This window comes from Ovis canadensis, chromosome 5 (genome assembly GCF_042477335.2).
Source record: "Ovis canadensis isolate MfBH-ARS-UI-01 breed Bighorn chromosome 5, ARS-UI_OviCan_v2, whole genome shotgun sequence".
NCBI lineage: Eukaryota > Metazoa > Chordata > Mammalia > Artiodactyla > Bovidae > Ovis > Ovis canadensis.
Window position 1 is genome coordinate 63,804,618 of NC_091249.1, and position 27,286 is coordinate 63,831,903.

A 27,286-nucleotide genomic window follows, 5' to 3' on the forward strand; every position below is an offset into this window, starting at 1 on the left:
ATATATATCATATTGTAATCAACATTCTATGTTATATATTATAAAATATATAGTATTTCTAGACATTTGAATGAATGATCAAAAATGAAATTAAGAAAACAATTTCATTTATAATAACATCAAAAAATATGTAAGGAAAATTTAACAAATGAAGTGCAAAACTTAAACTCTCAAAATTACAAAATACTTTGTTGAAATAAAGTAAGGAAGATCTAAATAAAACAAAATACATCTTATGCTCATAAATCAGGAGGCTTAATATTGTCAAGATGACAGTACTCCCCAAATACATAAAGAATGCTTACAATTTAATAATTTTTTTTAAAAAACCTGTTTTTAAATGGGCAAAGGACAACTCAACAACAAAAAAAAACAATCTAATTTAAAAATAGGCAAAACCAATTAAAATTTGTTTAAATAGGCAAAAGATTTGAATAGCCATTTTGCCAAAGAAGATATACAAATTGCCAGTAAGCAAGTGAAGAGATGGTCAACATTATTAGCCATTGTTAATTGCTCAGTAGTGTCCGACTCTTTGCAAACCCATGTACGGTATGTAGCCCATCAGACTGCTCTGTCAAGGGATTATTCCAGCAAGAATACTGGAGTGGGTTGCCATTCCCTCCTCCAGGAGATCTTCCCAACCCAGGGATCAAACCTGGGCTTCTTGCATTGCAGGCGGATTCTCTACTATCTGAGCCACCAGGGAAGCCCTTAAGGATATGCAAATCCTTAGCCATTAAGGCAATGCAAATCAGAATCATTAGATGCCTGGTACGACATAGGCAACAAAAGCAAAAATAGACAAACAGGACTACACCAAACTTTAAAACTTCTGAGCATCTAAGGACATGCTGCTGCTACTGCTAAGTCACTTCAGTCGTGTCCAACTCTGTGCGACCCCAGAGACGGCAGCCCACCAGGCTCCCCCGCCCCTGGGATTCTCCAGGCAAGAACACTGGAGTGGGTTGCCATTTCCTTCTCCCATGCATGAAAGTGAAAAGTGAAAGTGAAGTTGCTCAGTCGTATCCGACTCTTAGTGACCCCATGGACTGCAGCCTACCAGGCTCCTCTGTCCATGGGATTTTTCAGGCAAGAGTACTGGAGTGGGGTGCCATTGCCTTCTCCGATCTAAGGACATAGTTAATAGAATAAAAAGGCAAGCTATGGAATGGGAGAAAATACTTGCAAATCATATACTGATAAAGAATTAATATCCAGAATATTCAAAGAGCTCTTACAACCCAACAGCAAAAATAAATCAATAAATAAATAACCTGATTAAAAAATGGACAAAGAAATTGAATGAGCATTTCTCCAAAGATGATACACATGTTGATCAACAGCATATGAAAAGATGCCCAGCATCACTAATAATCAGAGAAAGGCAAATCAAAATCACAATGACATATCACCTCACACCATTACAATGACTACAATTCAAGAAAACAACACAGAAAATATCAAGTGTTGGTAAAATGGTGCAACCACCATGGAAAACAGTATGATGGTTTCTCAAAAAATTGAAACTAGAACTACCATTTGATCCAACAATCTTACTTCTGGTGGTATTTGCATACCCATGTTCAGAGCAGCACTTTTCACAATAACCAAGAGGTGGAAGCAGCCCAAATATCCATCAATGGGTTAATGGATAAATAAAAATTGTTATATACATACAATGGAATATTATTCGGCCTTAAAAAGGAAGGAAATTTTGACACATGCTATAACATAGATACCTTGAGGACATTCTGCTAAGCAAAATAAGCCAGTCACAACAAAACCAATACTGTATGATTCTACTTACTGGGTACCTAGAGTAGTTTAATTCATAGAAACAAAGTGGAACAGTGGAGGTAGGTGGGGAATGAAACTTGTTTAATGTATATAGAGTTTCAGATCTGCAAGATGAAAATGTTCTGTTTCACAATAGATCTGTGTAAATCTATTTATAGTTAAACCATACACTTAAAAATGATTAAGATTGTAAGTTTTGTTGTAAGTTTTTAGTCGCAATTTTTTTTTAGAAAAAGTCATCACTGACAACTGACAAGACAGCTTAAAATGGGGAAGGATGAATGTGAATTTGAGTTTCAAAGAAGCAGAATCCAACTACAGGTACATCAGGGAAAGTTAAGGAGACTTTTGGAATATCAATACCAATCCTTTGTTTACATGTGACAGCCTCTGCTGTCCTTGAGGCCTAAGACTAAAGTCCTGAAGTAACAAAGTACATGTGTATGTGCTAGGGAGGAGTTTTGATGCTAAGAGGCTCAATGTTGAAGTTTAAATTTAGCAGCGATTGATACCAGTCAAGAATTAATGCCGTGTATCCAAGTGTTTATTTCTTGAAATCTTGCATTATTACAAATCACAAATTTAAATGTAATGAGTTATAATTTATGTTAATACTTGTGTCAAGTTAATCTAATAAAGAGTTATACATTAAAAAAAAAAAGACACTACTTCACATCCACTAGGATAGTTAGAATAGAAGATAGGTAATAACGAATGTTGGTGAAGATACAGAGAAATTGGAATTCTCATACTGCTGCTGGGAAAGTAAAATGGTACAACTGCTTTAGAAATCAGTATGGCAGTTCCTCTAAAGGTTAAGCCCAGAGTTACCATATGGCCCAGCAATGCCTCTCCCAGGTGTATAAATATACACTCGAGAAATAAAAACATCTGTCCGTACAAAACTTATACACAAATGTTCATTGAAGTATTGTTCATAACAACCAAAAGCAGAAGTAACCCAAATATTCTTCAACTGATTAATGGATAAATAAAATGTGGTATATATACTTACGGGCTTCCCTTGTGGCTCAGACAGTAAAGAATCTGCCTGCAATGCAGGAGACCTGAGTTCGATCCCTGTGTTGGGAAGATCCCCTGGAGAAGGGAATGGCTGCCAACTCCACTATTCTTGCCTGGATAATTCCATGGACAGAGGAGCCTGGCAGGCTACTACAGTCCATGGGGTTGCAAAGAATTTACACACAATGGAATATTATTAGGTAACAAAATGTAATGAACTATTTGATATAGTTACAACATGGATAAACTTTGAGAACATTAAGCTAAGTGAAAAAAAGTTCATAAAAGACCCCATAATGTGTACTTCCATATATACCATGTCCAGAAAAGGCAAATCTATAGTGACAGAAGGCTGATTTGTAATTGACTATGGCTAGGATGCTGGGAGGGATTGGGGGCAGGAGGAGAAGGGGACGACCGAGGATGAGACGGCTGGATGGTATCACCAACTCGATGGACATGAGTTTGAGGGAACTCCAGGAGTTGGTGATGGACAGGGAGGCCTGGCGTGCTGCGATTCATGGGGTCGCAAAGTGTCGGACACGACTGAGCGACTGAACTGAACTGAACTGAGGGAGTAGTAAGTGGCTAAAGAGTATGGGGACTTTTTTTTGGAGTGATAAAAATGCTCTAAAATTGACAACAGTGATGGTTGTACAACTCCTTGAATATATTAAAAACCATTGAGGGATTTCCTTGGTGGTCTAGTGATTAAGAATCTTGCAATGCAGGGGTCACAGATTTGATCCCTGGTCAGGGAATTAAGATCCCACATGCTGAGGAGCAACTAAGCCTGCACCATGCCTAGAATCCATGTATGACAATGGAAGATCCTGTGTGCTGAAACTAAGACTTGACACAGCCAAATACATATTTTTTAATTAAAATAAACCATCGAACTATATATGTTACATGAGTGAATTGTGTGGTATGTAAATTACATCTCAATAAAACTGTTACCCACCCTCTCACTCCACCCAATGTACAAAATCTAGCTTACTGGACCATACCAAAACAGGCAGCAGGCTCCTTTCCTAGGGGAATTGAACAACCTGAATTGAACCAGGGCCCACACAATCTCATTTCACGTGACAGCTGCTCACACCCAACCACAGGGCTCCCACCTACAGAACCCTTTCATTCCAGTGGTGGGAGAGAGGTTCAGCTGTGGACTTCCTAAAAGAACTAGCCTAAATGTACCATACTTGTCTCCAAAACAGGTCCACTTCACAAATCACTGTTACCATCACTTTGATTTTCACTGCCACCATTATGGTCCATCATCTCAGCCCCTATGCAGCCAGTATCATAGTTGCCTTCCAGCTACTAGCATAGCCAGTATCCTGGCCATTCTGCCAATAGGAGCTCCCATTTATTGGGTACCTCGTATGCTGTCCCTAATCCTCATTGCAAACCTGCATATCAAGAAGATTCTGGACTTTATCCTGAGTGCTATGGGAAGCTACTGGATGGTTTTCAACAGTATAATAATACGGTCATAGTTGCATGTTAAATGGCCATTTACTCTGGCAAAAACCTGAAGAATAGATGAAACACTGGATGTTAGACCAGGTAGCAGGCTGTTGTAGTAATTCCAGGTGAGAAAGGATAGTGACTGAGAGGATAAAGAGAACTGGTAGGATTGAGAGATTCTTAGGAGAGAGAATTTCTAGAATGTAATTGCAGGTTGGACAAGAGGGATAAGACAGAAGCTAGAGTCAAGATTCCCTGAGCACAGGTAAGCTCAGCAATCAAGGGTAGCCATTTCCCATTAACTATCAAAGTCTTTGAGTCTCAACAACCCTGAGGCTCCCAAGACCAGTCAAGGCTCTATCAACAGGGTTCCCCAAAGAGTTGGACATGACTCAGCAACTGAACAACACAACAAAGATATTACAAATATGTTAGCCTATGTCTTACCAGGCTCTTACGGTATCTCTTTTTTCTCTGTTTTATCTTAACTAGGGAATTGACATTTTACATAAGAAGGATGTCTTAGGCTAAGGATTGACCCCAGTATAGCTGCTATATGGGGCAAAGAACTTTCCTCAAGGCCTCAAAGGTCACATCCCTCAGGTTTTCACATAGGTGGTTGCTTCCGTGTGAGACCCTGCCAGGTATCTTGCCAGGGGTCAGTTCAGTTCAGTCCACTCAGTCAGGTCTGACTCTTTGAGACCCCATGGACTGCAGTATGCCAAGTTTCCCCGTCCATCACCAACTCCCGGAGCTTGCTCAAACACATGTCCATTGAGCTGGTGATGCCATCCAACCATCTCATCCTCTGTTGTCCCCTTCTCCTCTGGCCTTCAATCTTTCCCAGCATCAGGGGCTTTTCAAATGAGTCAGTTTTTCATGTCAGGTGACCAAAGTATTGGAGCTTCAGCTTCAGCATCAGTCCTTCCAATGAATATTCAGGACTGATTTCTTTTAGGATTGACTGGTTTGATCTCCTTGCAGTCCAAGGACTCTCAAGAGTCTTCTCCAATATCACAGTTCAAAACATCAATTCTTTGGTGCTCAGCTTTCTTTATGGTCCAACTCTCACATCCATACATGACTGCTGGAAAAACTATAACTTTGACTATATGGACCTTTGTCAGTAACGTCTCTGCTTTTTAATATGCTGTCTCAGTTTCTCATAGCTTTTCTCCCAAGGAGCACGTGTCTTTTAATTTCATGGCTGCAGTCACCATCTGCAGTGATTTTGGAGCCCAAGAAAAGATAGTTTGTCACTGTTTCCATTGTTTCCTCATCTATTTGCCATGAAGTGATGGGACCAGATGCCATGATCTTAGTTTTTTGAATGTTGAGGTTTTTTTTTGTTTGTTTGTTTTTGTTTTTGTTTTTAATGCTGCAAAAAGCTTTATTGTTTCCATTTTGTCCAAGGCTTGAGAGAGGGCTCCAGGGTGTTAAAAAGCTGCCTAGTGGCTGCAGAGAGGGGCTTCAGGCAGCCCTGATGTTAGGTGGGTTCTTCAATGGCCATTGGTCTCCAGAAGTTCCTAGTCGTGCTTGAGGGTAAGCCTTTGGAAGAGATACTCGCCCAACTCAGCCTGGGGACCAGCCAGCCTACGGAGGTTGGTCAGGTGGTCACCCATCTTCTTGATGAGTTTCACTTCCTCATCTAGGAAGTGGTTCTCCAGGAAGTCACAGATGTGGGGGTCTCCGCGGGCAGAAGCCAGGCCATGCAGATCCAGCAGGGCTTGATTCAGGTTCTTCTCTACAGGAAGGGCGGCTTCCATAGCGTCCTGGGTTTTACCCCACTCATCTTGAGATGTCTTCTGCACGTCCAGGAAGAGGGCGCGGCCGCCACGCTGGTTTTGCAGTTTCAAGAGACGCTCCGCGCCCTCGCGCTTCTCCTTGGCCAATTCGCGAAAAAAGTGACCCACTCCTTCCAGGGCCACATCGTCGCGGTCGAAATAGAAGCCCAGAGAGAGGTAGGTGTAGGAGGCCCGCAGTTGCATGTTAACCAGGCGGTTGACGGCGGCCTCCACCTCGGTAGAATAATTCTGACGAATCTGGGAGCTCATGATTGGTCGGTAATAATAAGGAGTTAAAAAATGGTGGCTGGTCCCGGTGATTGCGGACAGCTGAGTGGCTGACTCCGGAGGTTGCGACTGGAAAAAAGGTTGGAGGGTGGTCGGAGGCTGGGAGCAAGGGGCGTCCCTGGGTCTGTTCCGTCCAAGCACTGTTGAAGCAAGAGACAGATCCGCGGGCCACCGAGCGCACTTCGAATGTTGAGTTTTAAGCCAGCTTTTTCATTCTCGTCTTTCACTTTCATCAAGAGGCTCTTTAGTTCCTCTTCACTTTCTGCCATAAGGGTGGTGTCATCTGTATATCTGAGTTTATAAATATTTTTCCTTGCAATCTTGATTCCAGCTTGTGCTTCATCTGGTCTGGCATTTTGCATGATGCACTCTGCATATAAGTTAAATAAGCAAGGTGACAATATACAGCCTTGACATACTCCTTTCTCAATTTGGAACCAGTCCATTGTTCCATGTCTGGTTCTAACTGTTGCTTTTTGACCTGCATACAGATTTCTCAGGAGGCAAGTAAGGTGGTCTGGTATTTCCATCTCTTGAAGAATTTCCCACAGTTTGTTGTGATCCACACAGTCAAAGGCTTTAGCCAAGTTAATGAAACAGCAGATGTTTTTCTGAAATGTCTTTGTCGTATGATCCAGTGAATGTTGGCAATTTGATCTCTGGTCCCTCTGCCTTTTCTAAATCCAGCTTGAACATCTGGAAGTACTCAGTTCATGTACTGTTGAAGCCTGGCTTGGAGAATTTTGAGCATTACTTTGCTAGCCTGTGAGATGAGTGCAATTGCGCAGTAGTCTGAACATTCTTTGGCATTGCGTTCCTTTGGGATTGGAATGAAAACTACCTTTTCCAGTCCTGTGGTCACTGCTGAGTTTTCCAAATTTGCTGGCATAGTGAGTGCAACTCTTTAACGGCATCATCTTTTAGGATCTGAAATAGCTCAATGGGAATTCCATCACACCTACTAGCTTTGTTTGTAGTGATGCCTCCTAAGGGCCCACTTGACTTCGCACTCCAGGATGTCTGGCTCTAGGTGAGTGAGCACACCATCGTGGTTATCTGGATCATTAAGATCTTTCTCGTACAGTTCTTCTGTGTATTCTTGCCAGGGTAGGTGTTCATATTCACCAGCTCCCTCTATACAAGCCCTGTCCACCTTGGTTTTGGAGACTAAGGAAAGGGAAGTAAGAGATACTTTCAAAGGCAGGTTAGGGGGTGAGGTCTCCCAGGGGGCAGCCAGCTAGAATTGCTACATTCTCTGCATGGCTCCTGTCCGTCTAAATGGCAAATTGCTGCTAGAACAGGCCTGTCTATAACAAAGAGACCAGTGAAAATGTGTTAAGAGAGTGGTGTCACAGACTCTTCCTAGAGGAAACCTGATTAAAAGGATTATTTCAAAAGGCTTATTAGTAGAAAAAGAATTTCTAGCCCCCCAGGGTAAAGCTGCTTTGAGTCAGGCTGTTTCAACACTTCTAACTTGCCCCTCAAAAGGTCAGCTGGAGTGAGCCACACAGCAGAGAAAAGATTCCCAATGCCAGGGACACAGATGGTTCACACCAGCTCATCCCCAACTGGTTGGACCTTCCTGACCCACCCCAGGGGAGAGCTGAAGGGTCTGCCCATCCCCGGGGAACTGCAATGCCGCACTAGAAGTTCTAAGACTTGCCCCACAGTTCAGTTCAGTTCAGTCGCTCAGTCATGTCCAACTCTTTGCGACCCCATGAATTGCAGCAGGCCAGGCCTCCCTGTCCATCACTCCTGGAGTTTACCCAAACTCATGTCCATCAAGTTGGTGATGCCATCCAGCCATCTCATCCTCTGTCGTCCCCTTCTCCTCCTGCCTCCAATCCCTCCCAGCATCAGAGTCTTTTCCAATGAGTCAGCTCTTCACATGAGGTGGCCAAAGTATTGGAGTTTCAGCTTTAGCATCATTCCTTCCAAAGAACACCCGGGACTGATCTTGCCCCACACCCTGGGGTATAATGTGCCATCTGGAGAACATTTAGCTTCTTCCAAAGTAGACCTCTCCTGATGTTGAGAGAGCTGAAGTCTGTCTTTGCGCTAAAACCTAAGAGCACCTTCCCAGTCCCACCTCTTTGAAAAGGTGCTAGTCCTAAGGCTGTGTGGTGACCTGCTCTTTCCCAGGGATCCAGGGAAGAGGTGCTTTAGGCCATCCCCAGGCCAACATTCTTTCTGCAGAGGCCTAGACTCACAGCTGACTCCTTCCCTGGGGAAAAGTTCTCCACAGCCAGGACTAAACCAGGGTCTACACAGTGCCACTGCACCTGACATCTTATCATATCACATCCAACCCCAGGGCTCTCACATATAGAGTCTTTTTTTCCAATGCAGGTAAAGAAGTTCCTCTGGATTTCCTGAGAGACTTAACCTGAATGGACCACTTCTGTCCCCCAAACAGAGGTTCCCTTCACAGATCATTGTTGCCATCGCTTTGATGATCATTGCCACCATTCCAGCCCAGCATCTCAGCCCCTATGCCAGCCAGCATCCTCGCTGCATTCCACCTACTAGCATAGACAGTATCCCAGTCGCTGATGCCAGTTGTTTTTGTTGTTTAGTTACTCAATTGTGTCTGACTCTTTTGTGATGTCATGGACTAGTAGCCTGCCAGTCTCTTCTGTCCATGGGATTTCTGAGGCAGGAATACTGAAGTACATTGCCATTTCTTATTCCAGGGGATCTTCCTGATCCAGGGATTGAACCCTCGTCTCCTGCATTGACAGGTGGATTCTTTGCCGCTGAGCCATGAAGGAAGCCCTTTGCTGCCAGTAGTAGCTCCCATTTGTTGAACACCTGCTACATTGTCTTTAATCCTCACTGTGAACTTAGAAGTTCACTGAAGAGGAAACTGTGGCTTCAAGAGGTTGAGTCACAGCACAGAGAAGAGGCATTGCTGGATTTTCAATCTAGTCTGGATGATTCCCCCAACTGGCACTGTTCCCACTGGCCCGTCCTGCCTCACTATGGTGGGCAGAGCTCGGGAGGCACACTGAGAGGGAAGACACACACATGTGCCAGCTATGTGATTTTGGACAGGCCACTCACCCTCTCGGTGATTTAGTTTCATCTCCGCAGTGACAGTTTCATATGGGGGCATAGATATGGATCAGTGTTTGTGAGTGTGGGTAGAAAAGGAGCTGGTTGTGTGTGTCTATCTATGGCTATGTACTGGGATCAGGTGAGGTGAGGTTGAGGCCATTGTTCCTGCTCTTTAAGCCCAGGGAGGCCAAGTAAGTACTAGAACTGCCATGGGGACCTAGTCGGTCATGACCAGGCTGAAGGGTGCCTGTCCACCCCCTTGCTGCCTCTCAAGGATGCCACACCCTGTGGTCAGGAAGAGGGGTTCCAGGAGTGCCACTGGAATGTGCCATCTGCTGGGAGTCCTTGGAGAGCTGATGGATGATAAGGTGACAATAGCAGCCTGGGTTCTACGGCTCCCTTCTCTCCCGCTTATGAGGTTCCTTCTGCCCTGTAGCCATGGAAAGCTCCCAAGTTCCCCCCAGATGCCTCCTTGGCCTATCTGCCTGCCTTTCATCCTATGCCACCCAGTTCTTCCAACTTCTAATTCTGTTTCTGAGGCCTCAGTGGCTGTGCCCTTGACCAACCATGCAGAAAAGCCACTGGTTATAACACTGCAACCTCAGTGTTATAACTGCACCGCTCCCCTCTCTGTGCCCCCTACCCCTCCCTGGCTTACCCCAGCAGTCCTGCCTGGCCTGGCAAGGAGGCCAAAGCTCACAGCCTCCGGGTCTCGGCTCTGGAAGATCCAGAGAATACAGTGGCCAGGAAGGAGGACCTGCGGATGCGTACAGGCACTCAACAGCTAAGTTGCCAGGGAGACAGCACGGCATAAGGGCATACGATTTGTAGTCAAACAGACAAGGTTTAGAATTCTGGCTCTGCCTCTTCCAGGTCATGTGACCTTGGGCAAGAGATTTAACCTTTCTGAGCCATGCTTTCCTCATGTGTAAAACAAAGATAATAATAGCTACCTTGCAGGGTGGTTGCAAGGATTAACCAAGATAATATATTCAAAGCACCTAGCTCAGTGCCTGACACATATTTGGCACCCAATAAATGCCAGTTTCCTTTCCCTCCCCAATCCCCGCTCTTGGTCTTTGCCAATACCAATGGGCAAACAAAGTTGGCAGGTCACCTCTCAATTATTTGAGGGTCTGGAGCTCAGCCTCTGCACCTTTCACACTCCACAAGCTGTGGATTACCAAAGGCAGGAAAGAGGAAGACAAGACAAGGTGGGAAGGAGGTGGGTGGGTGGGTGGCCGAAGAGTGGGTGCAGAGGGAAGTCTCTGCATGAGATGGGAGAGTTTAAGACGTGGAGCATCTCAAAATAAGTGCACAAGAAACTTGTTAAGAGCAGCTGGCCTCTGGGGAGGCTGGGGGTCGGCTCCAAACTCAGAGCCTGGTTTCTAGCGGGTCCTTCCCACCAGCCTGTCTGGGCTGGAAGCGGGGAACCTGATATTTACATACCTCTGCAGATGTGTCCCAACAGCCTGCCTGCCCTACCACGGAGCAGCAGGAATGATCCACCAGGGCTGAGAGCTCCAAGCTCCCTGCAGAGAGCCGGATGACCTCAGTGCTTCAGTGCTCCAAACAGAGGGGGTGGGCTGGGGTGTGCATGCGTGTGTCTGTGTGTGTGCACGCGGCTCTAGCCCCTAGCAGACGAGGCTGCAGGCTGGGGTTCACGGGGATGCAACATCTGGCCAGCTGTGAGCCTGAGCCAGATGCACACCGGCCAGATGTAGGGCAAGCTCCCCTGGGTGGGGGCTGCACAGGAGGGAGTCATAACCTCATTGTGCAGCCTAATCCTGAACATATTACTCTGGAATATGTGCACCATCAACGGTATCGCCATAAAAAAAAAAAGGCCTCAATAAAGAGAGAAGAAGAAAGAGCAAGGCCTCAAGAGTCCCAGCAATCTCTGACACACTTTCTGGGGGAGGGGACAAGTGCAGAGAGAGTCTGGACTGCACTTACCCCTGGGCCCCAGCAGTGCAGGAGCTGGGGAGGAGTGGAGGGTTGAGTCAGGAGGTGTATCTCCCACCCTGCGGTGAGAGCTACTGAAAGCTCAAGACCACAAAGAGCCTTTGCAACTGAGGTTTAAGGGTTAATGGATCTGGGAGAAGGGGGCGCCTGAGTCTGGGAAGTGCTGGAAGAAGTGAGCCAGAGAACAGCTCTGGGCCTCTTTCCCTGGCCTTCCTGAAACTAGGTATTCTGGATGCTTCCAGCAGGGAAAGTACTAGAATGAATGTCTACCCCTCCCCTCTCCATGGTCCCCACTCCCATCTGTACTCCACCCCCTCACCCCCCACCTCCCCCAACCTGAGTGAACCAGCCAGACAAGCCACAAAAGACACAAAGCCAGGATATCAGGGCTGGGCTGCCTTGCCACCTGGGGGCATTGGGCCTGGGCCCAGCCAGCTTGTTCTGGAACAATGACAAGGTGGGGTGGTCACAGCAGGCTTCCTGGAGGATGCAGGGTCTAAAAAGATAAGAGGGATTTGGCTAGATGATGAGATGAGGACAGAACGTGTCCTGTGCAGCTAAGGAGGGCCTCAGGGCCCTAAAAAGCTGAGGTGGAGATGGAAACAATCATGTGAGAACCAGGAGGAACTCAGTGCTGCTGTGGCTCCAGTCCTTTACCTGACAACAGGGAGAAAAAGAAGGAAGAGGCATAGAGAGTAGGAGTAGGCTATGAGAGGAGTCTTTAGCCATGGGCTTGCAGGCCCTTGGGGAACTTTCACCCTAGGCAGCTTTCCTGTCCTGGAAACCCCAAGAGAGCCAGAAAGAATGGGCAGAGTTGAGGGCAGGTAAGTCTACCTGGACAGTAGTCCAACAGGCTGTTAGGGGAGGGGGCAGCTGCAAGTTGATGAGGAAGAAGACCCAGGGAGGGTGGGAGTCACGCAAGAGCTAGTGAAGGGCCGCCCTGGGTTCTCTCTCTCTACTTCCTACGTGTTTGAGGCAAGCACAACTGCTTCTCATTAGCAAAAGTGACCGTGGAGAAGTCCAGCCCATCCCAGGTCACGGTCACAGCCCTGAGCAGCCAGCTTCAGTCAAGCCAGAGTGGAACAGGCAGGGGCCCAGGGGGGACCTGCGGCTGCTGTCCAGCCCTGGGGTCCCCAGGCCACCATGTCAGTGCTGTGTGGGCAGCGATGAGAGGGAAGAATGAAACCGGCTGGAGGAGTGGGGGGCCTCGGGAAGTTATGCCAACACCCTCCTTCTGGCCGTCTTGCCTGTTTTCTTCCTCCTAATTCATTCATCAACATCAAGGCCAAATCTGACCCCACCAATCTCCCGCTGAGAAAGCGGCAATGGCTTCCCAACGCCTGAATCAAGACAAACGTCTCAGCCCAGATATAAAAATCCTCAGATTTGGCTCCCTTGGACCTCATCAATCCTCACTCCCATGCTCTTGAACCAAGCTCTCCACTCCGGCTACTCTTCGAAAAGGTCCCCTCGTGTCTCCTGCCAAGTCCTTCTGTATCTTTACTCTCGCAGTTTTCTTAGCAGCAAATGCCTTTTTGTATGTACCAACTCATTATTATTCTCTTTTTCCATTCCACTCATCTGTAAAATTGGGAGAGCAATAATGCCCACCTCACAGGGTTTTTGTAAGGATAAAATTAGAAAGTGCTTGCAACAGAGCCTGGTGCAAAGTAAACGTTTGCTACTCGTATTGTTCTATTCATTCCCCTTCCAGTCCAGACTCCAAGTTCAACCTTCTCTACTGAGCACCATCTCCCTGACCTGCCCACCTGTGATTGTTATCACCCTCCTTGCATTTACTAGCTCAACTCACTTCTGTTCAAAGAATGTGTTGGGCACCCTACCCCATGGTAGGCAGCAAGGAAGAAATGGGGACAAAGATAGTTATTGTCCTGCCCTCAAAGAGCTTACAGCCTGGAGGGAACCAAATAAGCAAAAGGCTATTAAAAGAGGCATGCATCTGCGACTGGTAGACTACCTACACACACAGCACTATAGGAGGCCAGAGGCAAGACTAGCACTGAAGATCAGGGAAGGCTTCTCAGAGGAGGTGACAAACAGGCATCTGTAAGCTGAATAGGAGTTAGCAGGGGAGAGTGAGGAACAGGTGTTGCAAACAGTATGAACAGCATGAGAGGAGGAAAAGGGTGATGAATTTGGAAAGTGCACTGAGCTCAGTAGGGTTAAGCATGGACCGTGAGGAGGAACGGTGAAAGCTGAGGCTAGAGAAGTTTGGCAGGAGCGAGATCTGGAAAGGCTGTGCAAGCTGAACTAGGACGCTGGGGCCGAGGCCTGTGGGCAACGGGGAATCATGGGAGGGGCTGTGCTGCTCACTTTGGCCCTTACCATATGTGCCTGCAACTATTTTAACTGTTTCATGTCTGTCAGAATTGTCTCCCAGGAGGTTACAACCTGGCACCTTTGCACATGCCTTTTTTTGGAATTCTCCAGGCAAGAATATTGGAGTGGGTAGCCATTCCCTTCTCCAGCGGATCTTCCCAACCCAGGGATCGAACCCAGGTCTCCTGCATTGCAGGTAGATTCTTTACCATCTGAGCCACCAGGGAAGAATTAAGAACAAGAAACAAATGTGTGCCTCTCAGCATCTTCCCCATCCCATCCATGGTGTTCTCTCGGTCCACTTCTCTCTCTCTCCAGCTTGTGGGAATCACTGTTGACGTGGAAGCTGCCTCGTTGCCCTTCCCCCAATACATCATGCAGTACCTGGGGACCTGAAGCAGGTTAGCCAGTTCTGGGATGTCCCTGTCCTGACCAGTTAGCACCTCCTCCAGGAAGCCTTCCTTGACTCCCAACTCACAGTACTCCTTCTTCCCTTCTCTGACTTTCTGCACTTCCAGAAGGCACCATTCATGAAGTTCGTGACTGAGAATTCCTTCTAAGGGTTATCAGACCTCACGGGCTCCTCCCACCCTCAAGATTCTAAGCTCCTTGAGGGCAGGATCCGGCTGCTGTCTCTCCAGCATCTCCATGGTCCTCAGCATGGGCTTCCCAAAGATGTTGGGTTGCTGGTTCCTGCTCCTTCCTTTCTGAAGCAGAGGAAAAGGATCTGAGGGTCCGGATGGTCCAGAGCTGGATCCCAGGGATGGAGAAGGGGAGAAAACTGGCCTCTCCTGACATATATCCCCTCTGCTTTCACCAGGCAAGGGCCATCAGCAGGGAGCAACAGTCATGTAACTGTCAGATGGAAAAGCTCAAGCAGCTGGGCAATAAGTGTCGAAATCCCAATTGGCAGGACATGAAAGTTCCAGAAGACATGGTGATGGGGCAAGGTGGGAAGGCCAACAGCTGCCCAGCAAGAAATTTAAATGCACTGTGAGCTCCAGAGGGGGACCATGGGTTTAAGGCAAGGCCCTCCAGGCAGCTGCCCCCAAACCCCTCCCCAGCTTCACAGTCCAGTGGGTATGTCCCGGGAAGCACAGCTGAAAAGTAGGCTGCCATCTGGAGAAGATGACAGGGTCTGGAAGACAGTGTCACCAAAAGGCTTTCTCCCTGAGGCAATTGGGGCAGGCCTCATCAGCTCTTTGCAATGAGCATCTGGCTGGTTCCAGATGTGGAACCAGATGGGAGAAAATGACATCCTGGCACTGACTGGTAGGGAAGTTCAGGGTCCATCCTCCATCCTCTCAGCTGGCAGGGCCTTCTCAAGGTCTTTCTGCCCATGCCCCTGCCTGCATACCTTCCTTGGTCTCATATCACCTGGGCTGCAAGAGTCTCATGGTTGTTCAAGTGGCTCCTCATGTCTGGCTTTGGTCTGCCCCATAATCAATTTATTGTCTTGTTCTGTGGAGATGAAAACTAGCTGGTCACCATCCCCCAGTCAAAAACATGGTGTGTGCACATATGTGTACATGTAAATATGTACGTCTGTGCACATTCACATAAAGAATCCTGAGAACACAAGGTCAAGTCAGATCCCTGGCCATGAAAGGGGCAAGGGAGAAGATGTAGCCTGTGCCCTTGCTATTCAGGTGAGGAAGCCAAAAAGAAGGGAGGTCTGCCACGTAGGAAGAGGGAGTGGATCTAGTAGACTTAGAGCTCAGGCATCGCTTTCCACAAGTCTCTCTGCACTGACACCTCCCCGCTGCCCGCCTGGCAATCCAACCCCTAAACAGGGTCAGCTCCAATCGCTGTCTTGATCTGCAGAGTGAAGAGGGCCTGTTTCCTGGGGTTGAGGCTCTCACTGCCAACAGCTGCCAGTGTTGACGTGCAAATGTCAGAGGGAGAAGGAGCAATCGAAGGATGAAATGTCCTCTGCCAGGTTGAAACAAGTGGGATTAAGAAGAGCTTGAAAGAAGCCAAGATGGATTTGGGAGAGGGGCCAGATGACAGAAGAGAGCCCCTGGACAATAGTGTCTGAGGGAGTGTAGCCTTAGAGGGGAGGGTTCTGTTGTTCAGCCAAGGGAGAGCCCCTCATCTCTTCTGGATGCTTCACCACGTCTATGCAGACCCCTGGTGGGTCCTGGGACTCCAGAGTCAATGACTGCTGTAGACTATAAAGTGTCTCCTGGAAGTTTCCTGGGACAAGGACCTCAAACATAAGCTTTCCAAAGATGGGATCACTTCACCTTACAAAGCAGTGTAAGGCCTGACTCCAACTTTGCTCAGGCTCAGTCTCTCAGGCTGCGAACTAGGCAAAGACCACCCAGGGTGGGAAAGGAAACAGTATCTTTAGGTAGAAGGCATGCCCACCTCACTCCTGAATCACCTGACGTGAGCTACAGTTTGAGACTGGGGGTCTACCCTGGCTTTCTTGGGAGGGGGCTGCTGTGGAGGGGTGAGGGGCCAGCAAGCAGGAAAAGAATGCAGAGCTTTTTCAAGCATCAATGACTTTCTGAATTTGAAACTTTTTTCCAAAGTTTGCAGAGCACATACTGTACAGTCCCCTTCATTAAGGATTAATTACTAGCCAAGCCTGAAGTCTTTGGAGTTGTTTGGGAGTTATTTGAGCTGAAAAAGAAAACATAACTATGTTGTTGTTTCTTCTAAATGGAAAAAGAATATTTTTTGTGGGTGTTTGCAATGCTTACAAACAGCTGAAGGGGTTTTTACTCTATCTTTCCAAAAATCCTTGCTCCAGGCCATGACCAAATATGGAAAAATGACCAAAAAAAAAAAAAATCCCCAAACCATGAACTTTTCAGAAAGTTACAAATAGCTGAATAGAAGCATGTAATAGAAAAGGCCAATGGCTTTGCCTAGCACAATTTCCCAGTATTTCCTGGCCACCCTCTTATCCTTACCCACTCACCCGCCTGTTAAGTCTGAGAAGTACCCAGGCATCTCTCGAGACTTTCCCTTCTAGGCATCCATGAACCAAGAAGCCAGGTGCACAACTGACTGCTGGGGAAGATCTCAGCCCTGGGCTAACATTCCCATGTCACAGGTGAGGAAACTGAAGCCCATCAAAGGACAGAAGTGACTTGGCTTAGGCCCCACAGCAAGCTATGGCAGAACCAGACTGCCAACGTGACTTCTCCCTGGCTGTCACCCCAGCCATGTTGCAGGGCAGACCAGGGCAGGGTCTCTGGTCCTTGGGGAAGCCAGGACAAGGAGCCATCTGTGGTTGCGCTTGGACCCTGCACGTCTCTGAGAGTAAGGTGGGCATGGTAGAGGAGAGAGCGTGGGGACAGAGACTTCTTTCCTGTCTTAGAAACGGGGATGGCAGGCTCTCATGAAGAATACACTGATTGTGCTAGCCACTGTCCCAGGTAGCTCCAGATCCCCGACCCCACCCCCTCCCAAGCTCCTGGAGACACAACTGGCATCAAGGAAACAGTAAGGATGGGTTGGTGATGCAGTGCCCCTTTCCCTGGACCCCAGGCTCTGATTCACTAGAAATTATTCCAAATCAGTAAAATCTCTCCACAGCACCCCTGTAACCAAGGCCCAGACCAAGGCTCTGTCATCCCCCAGACTTATTTCCTCCAAGGAGGAAGAGAGGGGCCAGGGCTTCTCCTCTCCTTAGGGACTGAAGTTGGAGTTCTGACTTGGCACAAAGGGTCTGCCCTAGGTAGGATCCAGAATGGTAATCAAATTTTGAGGTTGAAACTCTGGCACCAGACTACTGGGGTTTAAAACCTGACACTGTCACTTCCCCACTGCCTGAACCTGAAAGCTGCCCAACTTCTCCATGATTCAGTTTCCTCATCTGTAAAGGAAAATAATTCTAGCACCTCCATCCTTTGGTTCCCAGTACAGGCTAGGTAAGTTGTAGTTATTGTTCTCTGCTCAGTATCAGTCACTTATGGGAGTGAGAATAAACAAGTGGATCCTTAAGAACCCAGAACCCATTTCCTAGAGAGACAGAACCTGCCCCTTCCCAGCTCCTCCACAAACCCGGAAAAAGTTGCTAGGCTCGTCTGGGCCTTGGTTTCTCCATTAGTAATTTGGGGATAATAGAGCCCTTTGCTCTTCTCTCAAGTTCTTTGAGAGGCTTGGATAAAAGGCATCTGCATCGGGGTGAGATGCTGCTATTATAGCTAATGACAGAACCAACACGCTCATAAGCTGCTGCCCAGCTCTGACTCAGGCTGTTTACTGTTCTGGGTCTTGCTTGTGGGGGAGCCAAGTGGGTCTGTGGTTGGGGGTGATAAGGTGGGGGGGCCCTGGCTGGTGCCCTCACCTGCCCTACTGTATTAGTGCATCTGCTGTGATCTAGCTTCCTGCAGGCTTCCTCTCCCTGGGTTGAACCCCTCCTGTCTGGTCTTCCTGAGAATCCCAGCAGTCCTCACCCCATGGCCCATCCCCTCCCCTCCTGTCAGGACTGAGGCTCCTGCCCTGCGTGTGACACATCGCTCCAAAGGACAATCCAGCCTGTTTAGAAACATGTGGAAGCCATGGTCTTAGGCTGCTGGAGCCAGAAGAATAAGACATTCCCCAAGGCCAGGCCCTCCCTCTCCCACCAGCCCAGGGACAGTGAGTGACCCAGAAGGGGATGCTCAGCATAAAGCTGGACTCCCTCTGTGACCTCCACATCTGGTCAGATTCTGCAGGTCCCTCCCTCCCCCAGGAAGCTTCTAATGGGAGGCTGACCAGGGAAGGGAGGTTTTTGTAAATAAGACCCCCTCCAGAAGGCCCTGCCGAGCACTCCTGTTACACATCACTAGTTTAGTTTCTAGAATGGCAGATGGCCCTCTGGTACCTTCTGAGAACTGGAATTGAACAGGGGCTTGGTAAAGCCATGGAGAGCAGATACCAGGCCATCTCCAGCCCCCTAAAAGAATAGCAGCAGTCCAGCACAGTCCAGGAAACCTGTACAATAGCCTCTGTCCTAAACTGAGCACTGCTCTGAGGACAGGCAAACTCAGCCCACAGGGACCCCAGGGTAACGGGGGGTCAAGGCAGCCCTGAACAAACGTATCTGTCCAAAGTGTGTGCTCCTCACCAAAACTCTTGCTTTCCTGACAAATGCAAAAAAGCAATATGTCACTGGACAGACAGATGGCCAAATGGCAGGAGGCACAAAGCAGCAAGGGCCAGGAGCATGCCTCTTCCAAGTGAGCTATCTCTCTGGCCCCAAGAACTAGTCCTTGAACCCCTAGCATCCTTTCACTTCACCACGCTCCCTCAGGCTCCTGTTACTCCCAAGACTAGCCCCTGATAGTCCTCCCTTCCACCGATGCTGCTAAGCCCCAGTGGCAGACCATGTGTGGCAGACACGGAGTTGGGGCTATGCCAAGCCAGCATCGAAAGAGGAACGTCATGCTGGAGGCAAGCCCTGGAGGATGGAGAAGGGAGGAAACTGAACTTCCAATGGGAGAAGGGCTGATCAGAAACCAGCAGGCTTGAAATAGTCAGGACAGAATGGGAGAAAACTGGGGAGAGGATTCTAGGCAGGGGTAATGGCACCAGCAAGAAATTGGGTGGGTTGGGGGAAAGTCACTTGGGATCTCCAGGAGAATCAGCTCGTACAGGGCACACAGTTTAGGGGGAAATGGAGAGTGACCCCCGGATTATGCTTTGGGCAGTGAAGGAAGCGTATGGACTAGGGGGTAGGGTGGGGAAGTAGCCAGGGAAATCAGCTCAGACTATCTCTACAGAAACTCCCTGGAATTAAAAGATGGGGATCTCTTCTTTGGAAATCAAAGCGATGTTATGGAAGTGGGCTCCTCTCCCTGCCCAAGCCTCGGAAGGCAGGGAGGAGCCATAAAGAAACTCTCCTGTCACAGTTTAACAGAGAGGGAAACTGAGGTTCATTAGTGCTGAATCATCTGCCCAAGGCCTTAGACTAAGTCAGCATCCAAGCCAGTGGAATATTCTAGACGCCTGGGCGTGGATGGGTCCTCAAGAGGTCACCTACTCCACCACTCGCCCCAGGCAGGCCGGATCCCAACAAATGGGGCTTCTGACCATGCTTAACCATGTCAGGAAGCCTTTTTAATTTTTTTTTTAACATCAGTGCCAAGTATTTGTTGAATTCAAATCTAGCCTGAATCCTTCCTGCTGAGGTTTTCAATGTACACCTTCTCTGGTTCAGGCGAGATGGAGCTCTCACTGGACTTAAAGGTTATATTTGGGCTTCACCTCAGTTTTCTCTTGTCCAGAGTCAATCTCAATGTTTTTTGTTTTTTTTTTCTCTCTGGGCCCAAGCCTCCCATAATTGACGTAACATACACTCTACATGCTCAGTAACTATCAAATAATTGGATGGTGAGTAAATGAACAAACAGACCAATAATTTCCAGACAAGCACAAGGACCTCCATGAAACAGATCTCCCGACACCCCTAAATTCACTTAACAACCTGACACAATACATGTACAGCCACTCCCAGCGTAATCTGGAGATATTCTTAGGCCATATTTTTACCTTAAAAACAGCAGGGGGGATAAATTAGGAATTTGGGATCAATAGACACACATTACTATATATAACATAGGCAAACAAGAACCTACTGTATACCACAGGGAATTCTACCCAATATCTTATATAACCTGTTATGTGTGTATATATATAACTGAATTGCTTTGCTCTACACCAGAAACTAACACAATATTGTAAATTATTATACTTTGATTAAAAAATTTTTAAACTAAGTTAAATAAAAACATGGGTCCCTTCCCCTCCTTATCTACCATAGTGCTTTTCCATTTTCAGAGCCTTTGCTGGGCTGGGGCAACACAATTTTCTCATTGCCTTCTAAGCCCCACAACACATGCACACGCACACACACACATGCACATACATACACAAGTGCTTGTGTGCATGAATAAAGCATAGACACCGCCCCTGTGGGCAAATCCATCTCCCATTTTGGGCTTCCAAGGTGGCTCAGCGGTAAAGAACCCATCTGCCAATGCAGATGTGGGTTCAATCCCTAGGCTGGGAAGATCCTCTGGAGGAGGAAATGACAGTCCAGTGCTCTTGCCTAGAAAACTCCACAGATAGAAGAGCTTGGCAGACTGCAGTCCATGGGGTCACAAAGAGTTGGACATGACTGAGCACAGATGCTAGACCTGTATCCCTACAAATCCCCCTTATCTTCACCCTCAGGATGCGGACACACGGAAAAAAACAAGTCCTATGCCTATAAGTGCCATTCATGCTCATCATTGCCAGGCACTGTGCCCAGCACTGTGTATACATTTTCTCACTTGGTTCCCAAACCACCATATAGATTATAGAAGAGGAAATGGAGACCCAGAGAAGTGAAGTTTGAATAGTAAATAACAGAGGCAGGCTTGGACTCTGGTCTGCCTGACTCCAGAGCCCTCTCATACCTCATTTGCTGTCCTGCCCCCACCCCGGCCTGGTGGTGAAGGGGAACTTGGATGTCCCCGGTTGTGCCCTGCCCTACCCCTACCCCAGCTCACAGAACCGCATCTAGGTAAGAACACTGCATCACAACAGGGCCAGGGGGAGGTGGAGGGAGTTGTTCACGTCCAGTCACTTGTCTTTGTTCAAACTGGTTCCTTTTCTGGTTGTTTCCTTTCCTCCTAATCTCAGATTGAAGACCTATTATTTCCAAGCCAGGAAAAAAGAACAAGGGGAAAAAAAAGGGACCTCTGTTCCAGGAACTGTAACATCTCTGTCTGTGCTCTGCCCAGTTTCTCACTTCTCTGACTCTAGGACAAGCCCAGCCATGCCTGGCCCCCAAGTCTGGCAGGACCATTGGTCCCAAAGCCTTTTTAGGGTCTTCTCTTCCCCCAGAAACCACCAGGACAGGACTAGGGTGAGAGAACAGGAAGGAGAGCAAGGAGAGGGACTGGAAAGTAAGGCGTTCTAGCCCCAGCTGGGCCTCCTGACATGAATCCTACTCTCTTGGAGCTCCACTCTGTCCCGCCTTCCTGGCCTAGAGAAGTAGCTCTAGAGAGGATGTGTGGTTAGTCACACACATGCACACACGCACGTGGATGCCCACACCAGAATGGCAGACTATTATAAACACGCATCCCAGCCTGGTCTAATTCACAGAGGCACTCAGAGCCTCAAGAGACCCAAGTCTCCCTGAGGCTAAGACACATAATCGTGAGCACATGCGCTCCCAGTCACATGTTTCCAGCACTGCCATAAACATGGCCTTTCTCTTAAGCACAAACATTGTAACATGCACGCTCAGGGAGTGCAGACCAGGGCTCTCGGCACAGGCCTTTGTGGACAGGCCTGTGGCGGCAGGAAATGTTCACTTCCTGGTGATGCACGGGCACGTCAGCGGGATTTGTGTGGGTGGTGTGGAAGCCATCTCTTCCCGCGGCAGGCGCACGCACTGCCCATGAAGACTGTATCATGGGCCTCTCTTCCTCGGCCCACCAGCCAACTCCATTCATCTCTGAAGTTCATGGATTGGCTGGGTCTCGTCCAACCCAGAGAGGGGGGAGGGTCTTTTCCAACTCTCCCCATGGCCCCCACCCCAAAGCATGGCCCGTCTACCCTAAGCTAATAGAGGCCAGGCTTCTACTAGGAGGGGTTGCTTGTGGCTGAATGTCAAGAGAAGCCACTGTGTCTCCCTGGGAGAGCAAAGCTTCTGGCCTCGGGCCACCAGGAGCCTCTAACCTACAGCTGGAGTCCACACTCCCAGCTGAAGGAGAAACAAAGGTGTCTTGATGCGAGGGTGCCACGACACTAGACACCGCGAATCAGCACCGCCTGGGGCAGGAAGCTGCCAGCACCCTGTTCACCCCGCAGAGTCAGGTGGGCTCTCCAGTCTCCCCACCCACCTCCACAAAGCCATCCCCTCTTGCTCTGGATACCAGTTGGCAACATTCCCCTCTAGAACCTCCAGGAGCCAATATGAGTGACCAGAGGGGAGATGGGTGGGGGAGATGGGAACACCTAGACAGCTTCCTATGTTCCAGCTTGCGTCAGGGGATGGTACCCCAGAGGGACACCCCAACTCTTTCAGCATGAGGTCACCCAGAACATAGCCTTTCAAGATGGCAAACAGCCATTCAGAGGAGAAAGCAGGCCAGTGCAGCTGCCTGGAGAGCTGGAGGCAGTGCGTTCGTTGTCCAGACCAGGTCAAGGAGCAGAGTGATACAGTCTTCACGGGCAGTGCGAGCGCCTGCCGCGGGAAGAGATGTTTCCACACCACCCACACAAATCCCGCTAACGTGCCGTGCATCACCAGGAAGTGAAAATTTCCTGCCACCAGACCCCAGATAGAAGGAGTCTGCCACTCCTGCAGAGGAATCTGGGCCCTCCTGAAGGCCTCCCCAGCTGCAGAAAGCCAGGGGCTGCCTTTTCTGCCCAGACACATCTCTTTCCCACCCTGGAGATCCCTCCATTCCAGATGTAGTCAGCACTAGAGCGGGAAGTTCCCAGGGGCACTTATCAAGATGACTTTTACTGAGAATGTGACTCTGAAGTAAATCCAGCAGAGGAGGAAATGTGGGGCTTAAGGTCTCTGCCGAGAAAGCACGTGCTACCCCAGTGGGAGAGAGGATGGTGTGGGCAGAGCCGCTTCTTTCCGTCATAGCACCCACATCAACCCATTCGCTGGCTTTCTAGGACAGATCACACTATGTAATGGTGTTATTTTCATATTTGCTTCCTTACTGTTGGTTTCCTCCACTAGGATATAAGCTCCATGAGGTTAGGGATCATGTTGTCTGTCTTATTCACTGTTGCATTCCAGTGTCGGCCCAGTGCTGGGCACACAGGAGGGACTCAGGAATATTTATTGAATCACAGAATCTCTGCCCACTGAGTTCCATCACCCAGAAACACAGGAGTGAAGTATGTAAAAACTCAGAGAATCCAGATCAGAAATGGCAGGAAGTGCTTCAAAGAAGGCCCTCCTGCTCCTCCTATCCACCCCTTCAGCTTAGCCTCCAAATTTGGCAGGACCCAATCTATTCCAAGCACCTTATTATATGACAGTGGGAGCTGAGGACACTCCATGGAAATAAAAAATAGAAACAACACCTCAAGAAACCTGGCCCCTTCCCTTGAGGAGACAATGCCACCCTGATAAGGAAGGCCGATCAGGAAAAAAACAACTCAGTTTAACAGGGGCCATCAGAGAGGTAAGAACAGAGGCCCTAGCCCAGTCTTTGGGAGCTGGAAGGTTTCCTGGAGGAGACATCTAAGATGAGCTCTAAGGAGTGTTATGAATTAGCCAGCAACACTTGGGGTTGGGGAGGAAGAGGAATTCATAAAAAGTGATTAGTATGTGCAAGAGTCCAGAAGAGACAGAGAGTTTGGTTTAAACAGAGAGAGAAGGGAGTTCCGTGTGGCCAGTGATGGTGAGGAAATGCCAAGAGAGGGGGCTGATAAGATCCTTGAGGGTCTGGAAAATGGCGGAGAAGCTGAAGAAGCACTGTAAGCAGGAAAGGAAAAGAGTCTAAGCTTGCAGTGTCGATAATTCCCTAAGTCCTCAGAAAGGGAAGCACAGAGCATGTTGGCCAGGCAAATAGTGGGTGGTGCTCCCTCCAACCCTAATGGATGGTCAGGAAAGTATGAGAGCTTCTCACAAAGAGGCCTTGGAGGAGACAAGGCCGTGCAGGGTGCCCAGCCTCCCCCAGCGGCTCAGTCAGTAGATCCTCCCTTGCACTTTGCTTCGAGAGGTAACCCTGGGGGACAGCAGGAGACAAGAAATGCCAGTCACGTGGGAACCATGAGTGAGGGGGCCCTGCTGTATGGTCCATGGGGACAGGGTGAAAGGAAGAGCCTGGAGAGGAAGAAGGGCCACAGACCATGGCAATCACACGAGCTATTGAGAGTCAGACTCCTCCCTGGGTCCCATGTACCTTCAGAGACCAGTGCCACCACTCTCACAATCTGCTCAGCCCCAGGCTCAAAGCAGAGGCCCGCGAAGTGTTTCTTGTGGGCAGAGGAAGAGAAAATCCACTCAGGCATTCTCAGGATACATCACTCCCTCTGCTGAGAGTCTCACTCCTGAAGAACCAGCCCCTACCCTTCCTTCCACCTCCCACAGCCCAGAAAGTCCACAGGTGGTCAAATGCACCCTCCCACAGGTCAGAGCAAAAGCTGAGGAAGATGCCGCTGCCGTTTATGAGGTGGGCCTGGAAGAAGAAGGTTGGTAACCCAGTGTGGAGAGAAGCAGAAACACATATAACGAGGGGCTGATAACTCAAGGCCTCATCAGAGACGTAGAAGGCCCGACTATAGTCAGAGGTCAGTCACCAACCTGTCGTGTGATTCTGGAAAGTTTTCAACCTTGAGACTCAATTTTCTCACTGATATAAGGAGAGCTGGACCATGTGATCCCTCAAGTCCTTCCAGTACCTTGATCAAGGGGAGAAGAGGCTGTGTGGATCCCTGAGGCTGAGGGAAATGCCTTGTGGTTTCCTAGTGGGCAAGGGCAGCCTCCTGTCAGGCCTTTCTACCTTGACACAATATCAAGGTGGGCCCCCCAATCATCATGTCTACTGTGTGAGAAGGGGTTAGAACAGAGGATATGAAAGCAAGAAGCAGCTGTCGACAGAATACAAAAAGAAAGGGACTCTACTGGCCTGGGCCCTCAGCTGACAGGGGCTGGGTGAGTGGGAGCTGGGGTCTGGAGCCTCAGTAGTTGAGGAGCAGGCCCAGGATTTGAAAGGGGTTTCCCAAGTGGTTCAGTGGTAAAAGAATCTGCCTGCCAATGCAGGAGACACAGGAGACGTGGATTCCATCCCTGGGTGGGGAAGATCTCTTGGAGGGGGAAATGGTAACCCACTCCAGCGTTCTTGCCTGTAAAACCTGATGGACAGAGAAGCCTGGCAGGCTACAGTCCATGGGGTCACAAAGAGTTGGACACGACTGAGCAGGCAGGCGTCAGGATTTGAACAACCTATCCACAGAGAAGAGGCCACAGAAGGCATACCTTAGCCAGTTCTGCAAGCCAGCCCCAGGCCTGGCTGGTCTCCTAGTTGTGTGAAAGGAGGAACATGGTAGATCATCAGAGAAGGGGGAGGAGGGGCAGTGAGACAGCAGCAGCTTCGCCCCAAGACCTGCAGGGACTTGGAAGGGAGGAAGGAAGGCTGGAAAGGGCAGGAGAGGGGCTCCTGAGCTGGAGCATCCATCAACCATCTACCTGGGAATCTCCATCCCACTAAGTGCACTGAGGGCCTGATCCTGGCAGGCTGCATCCTAGACACCACTCTGGTGAGCCACAAGGTAACTTCCCTGCTGGGGAAGTCCCTGCAGGCCTCAGACAGCAGGGCCACCAAAGGCCGGGTTCCACCACCCCCAGGTGGCAGCAGAGGCAGTGCCAGCCCTAGACTGGGAGGGAAGCTGGAGACCTCCAGGAGCACCTACCGCCAGGTTAGGCTCTCCAGGTAGCCTTGGCCCAGGAGAAGGCCCCCCTTCAGAGGGCAGGGCGGCATCCGAGACAGCCTGCCCCGCCACCTGGTGGAGAGAAGAGGAAGGTGCTGGAGACGGCGCTCAGACAGGTAGTGCCCTGCCACCTGGTGGAAAGCTGGGAGGGCTCCGGAGCTCCCGAAATGGGCCAGCGGCTGACCACCTCGAGCCACTCAGCCCTGTAGAAACCTGCGGTGCCAGGCTAGAGAAGGAAGGACGCAGCCTTCTGGGGCGTGACCCTGGCCCTTAACGTCATTTGGGAAGAGGCAGAGCTCATTTACTTGAAAGATTAGACAGTACAATTATATACGCTCAATCTTTCAGTTCAGCTCATTTGGCCATCTAACTGCCCATTCATCTATCTAGACAGTCAAATACTTTAGAAACTCTTACTAGATGTAAGGTACTGTGGCGATTATGCAGGGGAATAAATTACCAGACTTGATTCTGACCCTCAGGGAGCTTAAGCTCTATTATCCTTATCCAAACAAGACTTTTTTTTCTCTCTCTCTAGGACTTTTTGCCCAAAGACTTTCACATATGTCATCTCCCTTAATCTTTGCAAAACCCAGAGATATATACATTTTTTATTCCCATCTTACAGATGAAAACACTCAAGTTCCAAGGAATTAAACGATTTGTTCAAAGTTTCACAACTGTTAGGTGGCAGATCCTAAATAGAAACTCAGGGTTTTTCATTTTTTAAACAAACATTCCTCCAGTGCCTGATATATGGCAGGCACTATGACAACAAAAATGATTGAGGAATGGCCCTTCCTCAAGGGGTAATCACAGTCTGGTGAATGACAACAAAAGACACTAAGAAATATACACAGGGTTTAGGCAAGGCTAAAATAGAATTTAATACAGAATTCTCTCTACAGCATGAGCAAGAAAAGTTAACAGTTTTAATAAGGATAATAACAGCTAACATTTATTTAGTGATCAGTATATGTGAGGCACTGTGGTCAGTGCTTTATATGAAGTAACTCATTTAAGCCCCTATGAGTTGGGGCAAGGGGTATTAATCCTACTTTGCAAGTGAGGAAACTGACAGAGAGAAAGGTTAACTAACTAACTGACAGAGGTCAAGGTGCAAACCCAGGTATTCTACCCGCAGAACCTGCACCCTTGAC

General features: G+C 48.6%; 1 protein-coding gene and 1 pseudogene across 1 annotated transcript in view; both read right to left on the bottom strand.

Moving 5' to 3' along the window:
- The window catches only part of NRG2 (neuregulin 2), a 195,401-nt gene that overhangs the window by 95,194 nt on the left and 72,921 nt on the right, over window positions 1-27,286 (bottom strand). The window lies entirely within an intron of this gene.
- On the bottom strand, window positions 5,642-7,518 carry LOC138441832 (ferritin light chain pseudogene; annotated as a pseudogene).